At 39.9% G+C, this 7887-nt stretch overlaps 1 non-coding gene across 1 annotated transcript; it reads left to right on the forward strand.

Moving 5' to 3' along the window:
- The first annotated feature begins 7565 nt into the window (after positions 1–7565).
- On the forward strand, positions 7566–7640 carry Trnas-cga (transfer RNA serine (anticodon CGA)). The gene has a single exon. It is a non-coding gene; the product is annotated as a tRNA-Ser (tRNA).
- Positions 7641–7887: the final 247 nt, after the last annotated feature.

Raw genomic sequence — 7887 nt, forward strand, 5'->3', positions numbered from 1 at the left:
CACAGGAACACAGGTGTCCTCTCCCATCATCCTTGCTTTGTGCGCGCAGTGCCTGAAGGCCTCCTGCCAGGCGTCACACCAGCTGTGGAGAAATTCTGCTCTCACGTATCAACTTTAACACACCTTGTGCCTTTTCCCAGGAAAGTTACAAATAATACTACAGCTGTCAGTTTGTATGCTGTCGCTTTGCGACATTTGACCAAACGGTTAGTTTCATAACTGTAACAGTTCAGTGTCAGTGACAGAAATTAGTAAGATTCTGTCATCATTGTGAGTATGTTTCTCTAGTCATCATCAGCAGAATTGAAGTGCTACATTCTCACATTGTAATGTCCGAAAAGAGAGATGAAATTTGAAAAAAGTGTGCATTACAGGAAATAGTCTACGTTTTTTGCCTCAAATTCTAGATGTATCACAGACACCAGCAACTTTCTTGAGTAACACAGAATCGACTGTGTTATGTATACCAATGTGCTATTGAACATTCATTCCCATATCTAGCAGTAAATCTCAGATGTTTTCGGATTTCAGATACGAACATTAAAGGACTCTGACCGATGGTATCGGGTCTCATACCTAGTAGAGTTGGTGTCTAACATCGTTGGTGTCGCTAGATTTTTGCAAAAACATATCAAACCAGCAAGTAAAGTTACTTAGCGACAGGAAAAGGAATGTATGCTTCCATAAAAGACCCGATTTCTCCTGTCTCTGAGCTCCATACGTGATATGTGAATCGTTCTGCTGCCTGCCGCGACTTTATGTTGCATAAGCTTTCCCATTAATGTTTCACGACAAGAATGGCGGTGTGTTAGTGGGGTGACGTACCGCTTACTACTGCTGGCTATCTAGCTTGTGGAGGGTGCCGGTGTCGACAGCATTCTTGGCCGGCCACCTATGCTAATTATGTCATTCCCCATTAGACAGACGTTTGGAGGCTCTATTTGCCTGTATTTCCAGACCTTTGCCAACAGAAAGTGGTATGGTCTAGCGTCTGACACCGGTGACAGTTTCAGCATGTTGAAATGCCATGGATAAGGAGGGTGTAGACCTTTACTCTCATAAGACGTCGTTGTTTCGTCACATGAATTTGCCGCATTTTTGACATCCATAATTCAGCATTCTTCTTTGTATAGAGGCGTTTTGTTCTCTGTGCAATTGATACATGACTGGAATATATAACTTCGAAGTTTTTAACACAGCTGGTGTCTGTTATGAGCAAAACATCTTAATATTTGTTCGCTAGCTGTCACAGGTTAATTTTTGTGATATATTGTAAGATGAACATGCTACCATTTTTTGAGCTTTTGAGCCATTTGCACAAGTTCTCCAAAGGATAAGTGTGTCTGAATTTTTTAATCTTCCTGAAGAACGTCTTTATGGGCTATTGGTTATTTTGAATTCCCCACCATTTTTAACATGGCTAAACCATATGTGAGCTTCTTGCATATTTCAGATTTCCTTGCCATTTTAACTTGGACCACATGTACCGTGATGTTAGAGGAGTTATGAGGAATGACTGCAGTGCCATCATAAACATCATACTAGTGATGCAAATCGGAACTATGTTCTTGTATTTTTAATTTCCCATAATTTTTAACATAGGGCAGTGTGCACTGTGTTGCTGTGGGAGACCATGACTTGACCTTCACGCCAGATAAACGATGGTTCAGACGGCTCTGAGCACTATGCCACTTAACTTCTGAGGTCATCAGTCCCCTAGAACATACAACTACTTAAACCGAACTAACCTAAGGACATCACACACATCCATGCCCGAGGCAGGATTCGAACCTGCGACCGTAGCGGTCGCGCGGTTCCAGACGGTAGCGCCTAGAACCGCTCGTCCACCTCGGCCGGCTCAGACAAACGAGATGCGCGACTTGGTGACACTGCACAGCCAGTTCCCCAGCACTCACTCTTACACAACAAGTGACCTTACGTTGCTCACAGCCCAGTGGTGAACTGTACGAGCACAGAAGGGGGCTTTGCCTGGTGTGTATTTATTCAAGTAAATACATCAACACTTCTATCCTAGCCCATCAATGTAGTAGTTGTTTAATCATAGTGCAAGTGTACTTAAATTTAGGACAAGTCAGATCCAGACTGAGGATGGCAATTATTTAAACTGTTATATCAGAGGGGTGGGAGTAAATTTTTCAAACAAGTGAAATGTAATGTCATAGGAAAGTGGAAAAGCAATGGTTTTTTTAATTTTTTGCCATTTTAAACTTAGGATAAGTGATCTGAAAACCATGCAGGCTGCCCTAATACCGCCAGGTCCACCATCTTGTATTTAAGTGACCTGGAAACCATGTAGACTGTTCCAATATGCCTTGGTTGGCATCCTGAATCGCTATTTTGGATTCTGACATTATACACGATGCCCCGGTACACACAAGTCGCAGTCTTGGACTCTGGATCATGCAGACTGTCCCAGTATGCGCAGGTCAGCATCTCGCATTCTGATGTCGTAGATCCTATGCCAGAATTACCAGGTCAGCAGCTATCTTGAATACAGACATCACAGAGCCTCTGGCAGTACCCCAGATCAGCCATCTTGAATTCTGACACCATAGAGCCTGTCCCTGAAGTTGACACCAACAGAACAATGAATCATCTTGGATTTTTTAATTTCCTACCAATTTATACCTAGGACAGCAGCCCTACTTCCAAAAATGATGCTATGGGAGTGTGGTGGTGGGGAACCTGTAACACAATTGGGCTATTTTGAATTTCCTGTCGTTTTATAGATAGGTCAATTGGCATAAGTCAAAGGGGGATAAATTAGGCAACAAAGCATGAAGTCATCAATGATGTCATAGGGGACCGGCAAAATCCGGCAAAAATGTAAGCTGTCCTAGGGTGCTCCTCGTTATACTACTGGCTAGCCTGAACTGGCCTGCTTTCACAGGTTCTTGCTCTTTCAGTTTCACCTAGCCGTGCGAAATAAATTAACTGCGATATAACACTACATTTCTCCAGAACCCAAACTCATCTTCCCCAATTTAGGTTTCACCAGTGTCTCCATTCTTCTGTAAGCAATTCATGTAAATATTTTACAACCACGAGTTATTAAACTGATGGTTCGGTTTTATTCACACCTAAGAGCATTTGCAATCTTTGCTATTGGAATTATTACATTATTTCTAAAAGTCTGAGGGTATTTCGCCTGTCTCATATATTTACACACCAAGTGGAATAATTCTTTTGTCATGGCTGGTTCTGCCAAGGATTTGAATAAATCAGAGGGAATGTCATCTACTCCAGGGAGCTTTTTCCACTTAGATCTTTGAGTGCTCTTTCAAATTCTTCTCGTAGTATAACATCTAGCTCATCTTCACCTACTTCCTCTTATGATAATATTGACCTCAAGTTTGCTCGTCTTATATTGACACTCTATACATATTCCTTCCACCTTCCAGCTTTCCCCCTCTTTGGTTAGTACTGACTTGCTATCTGAACTGATATTCATACAGCTGCTTCTCCAACAATCTCTCTAATTTTCGTATAGATGGTGCATATATTTCCTCTAGCTATGCATGCTTATACAGCCTTGCATTTATTCTCTAGCCATTCCTGCTTAGTCATTTTGCACTTTCTGTCAGTCTCATTCTTTAGACGTTTGTATTCGCTTTTGCATGCTTCATTTGCTGCATTTTTATATTTTATCCTTTCGTCAGTTAAATTCAGTATCTCCTGTGTTATCCAGGGATTTATATTAGGCTTCGTCTTTTTACCTAGGTGATCTTCTACTGCTTTCCTTATTTCAGTTCTCAAAGTTACCCGTTAGTCTTCTGTTATATTCCTTCCACGTATTTCAGTCCAACTTTCCCTAATGCTCCCTTTGAAACTCTCAACAACCTCTGTTTCCTTCAAGTTATCCAAACTCCATCCCCTTAAATTCTTATTTTACTGCAATTTATCCAGTTTTAATCAGCAATTCATAACCAATAAATTATGATCAGAGTCCACTTCTGCCCCTGGAAAAAGTCTTACAGCTTAAAATCTAGTTCCGAAATCTCTGTCTCATCACTATGTGATCAATCTGAGACCTTCCAGTGTCCTCCGGTCTCTTCGTCCTCTCTCGTTATTCTTAAACCTAGCGTCAGTGATGGTTAAATTACGCTCTGTGGAAACTTCTACTACGTGGCTTCCTCTTTCATTCCTATCCCAAGTCCAAGTTCTTCTACTATTTTTTCTCTTCCTTTTCCTACTATCGAATTACAGTCACCCATCATAACTAAATTTTCGTCTCCCATAACTATATGAGTATTTTCCTTTGCCACATCATACATCCTTTTAGCCTCTTCATCATCTGCAGAGCTAGTTGTTATATCGACTTGTACTACTGTAGTGGTTTTCGGCTTTGCGTCTATCTTGGCTATGATAATCCGTCACTATGCAACACCATGGCTCTAAAGCCCTACTGATTTATTTTGCCTTTGTTTCATTTAATGTTACATCATTGAGCTTCTGTAAATGTGTTTGTTTGAATCGATAACATAAAATTGTATACTCCTTTCTTTGTACGAACTTTGATATCATGATTTGATTGTATGCTGTGTAGCATATCTCTCGTTTAAATGCTTTGACCCATTTGGAGGGAACAAAGCTTACTGTATATGATTGTAATTTTGTGTGAATAATTTTTTGTAGACATGTTAGTATGTGCAAATGTTCTGTGTTATTCAATGCGTTTGTTTGCTGTTATGTAAACTGCTGATCCTCACTTAGGAATCTTAGTAATTTTGTGTATAAAAGTTGTTGTGGTTCCCCTCGGGAACGGAACTGTGTAGCGCGCGCAAATTGTGGTTGGCCTAGGTGGAAAAGGTGGAACGGATAGTCAGTCGTGAACAAGCTACGAGTCGGGGACGAGCCAGCAGTCGGAGACAAGCCAGCAGTCGGGGACGAGCAATGAGTCGGGGACGAGCAATGAGTCGGAGGCGAGCTACAAGTCGGAGACGAGCTACGAGTCCGTGCACTGCCATGTAAAAGATGCAAATTGTGCTGGTTCCGAGAGAGGCTTTTCCTGCTACTTTCCAATGCCTCGGATGGATGGATAAATAACTGGAACTATTCTGGAATTTGTATCTGTCGTCGCCACCAAGAAATGACAGAGTCCAGCAATTCGGTCTGCGAATCCACCTACCAACATGCAGTTGCCACCACGTTGCGCAATCACTGTAACGTAATACTATAATGATGTACAGTGTAGGATCAGCTTAATGGATGTGTTATTGTGCTGAAATATAAGGTAATTTATATCTGAATTTATGTACCTACCTTGACTTTTCTCCTCATCATAACACCTCTCAGGGTCCTCTCCATTTGAACTAAAGTGATTACCGAGTGTCCTTACTGAAAGTACGTTAAAACCCAGTCTGCTAATTAATGCCTATTGGACAGAGTAAAGTTAAAGTTAATGTGGCAAGAGAGTGAGTTAGAGTTAATGATGCTTGCTGAAATAAATTTCCTAGTAAAATGACTATTAATGTGTTGTTGCCAAATTCAAATTAAAATTTCTCAAGACTGAGGCTTATGAAGTTTTGCTTAGTAAATGATCACATTACTACCTGTTGTTAATCGCAGAAAGTGAGTTAGTTTCTTACATAAATGTTAATTTTATGTCTCATGGTAGTAAAAGTGGAAAATTGCATAGTAGGAAATTATATGTTCATGATTACTAAGTGTTTGTCTCTCTTGAGTGCATATTAATAGTAATGTTATAAAGACCATTCACTTTATGTAAGCCTGAAAGTAATAGGGTTTTTCGGTATCTCTTATAATTTTGCAAATAGTTTGTGCTGCTCCAACTGTTAGTTTCAACCTTACCGTAAACATATGAGTGTGTCAGAGTTCATTGCACTCGCGTGTGACCAAGTATAGGTTGTGTTTATCCGTTATAGTTACTTATATCTACTTCCTTAAACGAGAACGTTAATCTTTTTCTTGCCTAATTAGGCTGGCGACCGTTTTCTTTATCCGTTGAACAGTGCAGATAGGCAAAATTTTGTTTGGTACTGTTCAAATATTTACGCAATTCTGACTTTCATTTCCGATAAGCCACTTCCGTTAGGTACAACACGGTCAACTTAACAAAATTCCTCCCAGAGGGTAACACTGCTCTGCTGCTTTGTACCATAATTGCTTTTACAAAAATAGTTTTATGTCACAACCTGTTTCTAGCATTGAGGATAGGGTGCAGTAGTAGTAGCATACAGGAGTGTTATACGTGGCTTTTCCGTAACAGGACTAATTGTTCTGTTGGGACATCGTATGTACTAAACCAAATTTGGTATTTAATTACATAAGCTACGTAAATACGCTGTTGAAGTGTTATAACTATACTGTTTATTGTAGCTTATACACATTGTTGCTGCTTTATTCATTATGAGGTCTAGTCCTGCATTACTCCGACTTCAGTTTGTGTTGATAATACAGTACTGACACGATCAGAAATCCTGTTCTTCCTGCCACTTCGCTAATTCCCATTACATCTAATTTCAACCTAATCATTTCCTATTTTTGAACTATTTAATCTGCCTACCCAATTAAGGGATCCAACATTCCACGCTCCAGTTCATAGAACGCAGCTTTCTTGTTTTCCATGACGACATCCTTCTAAATAGTACCCGCAAAGAGATCCGAATAGTGGATTATTTTACCTTCCGAATTTTTTACCCAACGGCTGTAGTTTCGCCTTTCTTTCAGTTGTAGGTTGTAGCAGCACAACAAAGCCATGTTGGCTGATGTTACAAAGCCAAATCAGTCAGTCATCCGGACTGTTGTTCCTTCAACTACTAAAAAGGCTGCTAGACTCGCTTCGACCTTCCACAAGCTATGGCTTTACCAAGCAAATTCAACCCGTGTTACAAACGCCACTCTGTAGAGGATTTGAGCTATGGAAAATGAATTACTACATTTAGCAGTAGCGTCAGTTGATCGATGTACCCCACAAATATTTACAGAAAAATACATAAAGAAATGAGAATCAAAATTTATTAACTTGTTTTGAAACGCTTTTCCTTGGAACTGCAGCTTCCTTTACAGAATTCAATACACTTCTTAACGACGCCAAGCGAAGTGTGTGTATCTTTACGGTCTCTTTAATCCAATTTGTTTTTCATTCATTAGTCCTCGGTTCCTCTTTCATTCATTAGTCTTGTAATTTAACTGCAAGTGTTTGCATAATGGTTTTGTAATCTCGATAAGTTTATAGAAATGTTGTCAGTAGCATCTCTACTGATTTCCGTAACTGTTGCTATAAACTGCATGAAGGGGAGAAAGATTATACGAAATGACAAGGTACTTGGTTACAGCTGTAGAATAGCGTTTATAAAATATTTCGTCTGTACTTGAAGCAACATAGACATGTTAGAACTGAAATACACAGTACTCATGTTCCGCAAAATACAGTATTTACTTTATAGTTAATTGTGATCCGGCTTTCTGCTTTCTTGACCACCCTCAGGCTAAATAGACAGTCTACACAACATCAACGAGAGTTTATAGCTGTACAAAGGTAGGAGACGAGATACTGGCAGAAGTAAAGCTGCGTGAGTCGTGCTTCGGTAGCTCAGTTGGTAGAGCACTTGCCCGCGAAAGGCAAAGGTCCCGAGTTCGAGTCTCGGTCGGGCGCACAGTTTTAATCTGCCAGGAAGTTTCATATCAGCGCACACTCTGCTGCAGAGTGAAAATCTCATTCTGTACAAAGGTTGTTTTTCCAGATATGCATTACCTTTAACGGCTATAGATCTCATAACAAAAAAAAAAAAAAAAAAATAACACAAACATAATGAAATATACAGAGATGCTAAGAATAAATAAATGTTTCTCACAGATTAAAAGTATGTAAATGTACTGCAGCATGTCCTTCAAAACTGTATG

The sequence above is a fragment of the Schistocerca nitens genome, chromosome 5 (assembly GCF_023898315.1).
Source record: "Schistocerca nitens isolate TAMUIC-IGC-003100 chromosome 5, iqSchNite1.1, whole genome shotgun sequence".
Lineage (NCBI taxonomy): Eukaryota > Metazoa > Arthropoda > Insecta > Orthoptera > Acrididae > Schistocerca > Schistocerca nitens.